Source organism: Amblyomma mixtum, chromosome 5 (assembly GCF_055824585.1).
Source record: "Amblyomma mixtum isolate Tamu chromosome 5, ASM5582458v1, whole genome shotgun sequence".
Taxonomy (NCBI): Eukaryota; Metazoa; Arthropoda; class Arachnida; order Ixodida; family Ixodidae; genus Amblyomma; species Amblyomma mixtum.
The window spans coordinates 184,180,139-184,181,067 of NC_143016.1; the positions used below are offsets into that span (position 1 = coordinate 184,180,139).

Genomic DNA, 929 nt, shown 5'->3' on the forward strand with positions numbered 1-929 from the left:
AATAAAGAAAATAAAAAGCCGATATAGCTCAGTCGCAGAGCGCTGGTCTCGTAAACCAGCGGTCGTGAGTTCAATCCTCACTGGCGGCTCGAGGTTGGTGTCAGTCTCTTTTTCCTCTCTTTCTTTTTCATTAGATGAACTTCCGTGACTTAACGACTTCTGCCAACTGATAATTGGGCGCAACTCGGCGACGCATAAAGCGCATGCTTTGCTTACACCTAGACTGCGCTGTGCATCTGCGAGAGCGCCTGAAACAGGTTGTAAAGGCAACAGAAGCGCCGCTATAGCTCAGTGGCAGAGCGCTGGTCTCGTAAACCAGCGGTCGTGAGTTCAATCCTCACTGGCGGCTCGAGGTTGGTGTCAATCTCTTTTTTCCTCTTTTTTTTTTCATTAGATGAACTTCCGTGCCCTAATGACTTCTGCAAACTGTGATTACTTGGGCGCGACTCGGCGACGCAGAAAGCGCATGCTTCGCTCACACCTGGACTGCGCTGTGCATCTGCGAGAGCGCCTGAAACAGGTAGTAAAGGCAAGTAAAGGCAGGTAAAGCTGCGGCTACACTGGATGCTTCACGGTGTGGCCGACGACGACATTCGGACGGCATTCGCGGCGTTTGGCAAAATGACCGACGTTACGCGTGAGCGGTGGCGGATACAAGGCGTCAATGACAAGAGCTCAACGACAAGAACGGTCCTACTGAAGTTGAAGCCCGGCTTGAAAGTGGATGACCTGCCACACCAGGTACGTGTCGCCGGAGAGTTGGCTCTTGTCGTAGCGCCTGGGCGTCCAATGCAGTGCTTGCGCTGCCATGGTACAGGCCACGTGCGGCGTGAATGCAAGGTTCCCCGCTGTACGAAATGCCGGCGGTACGGCCACGCGGATAATGAGTGTGTCCGCACTTATGCGGTGGCTACGGGCGGGGCGTCGAA

General features: G+C 54.3%; 1 non-coding gene across 1 annotated transcript; it reads left to right on the forward strand.

Moving 5' to 3' along the window:
• The first annotated feature begins 277 nt into the window (after positions 1-277).
• TRNAT-CGU (transfer RNA threonine (anticodon CGU)) lies at positions 278-349 on the forward strand. The gene has a single exon. It is a non-coding gene; the product is annotated as a tRNA-Thr (tRNA).
• Positions 350-929: the final 580 nt, after the last annotated feature.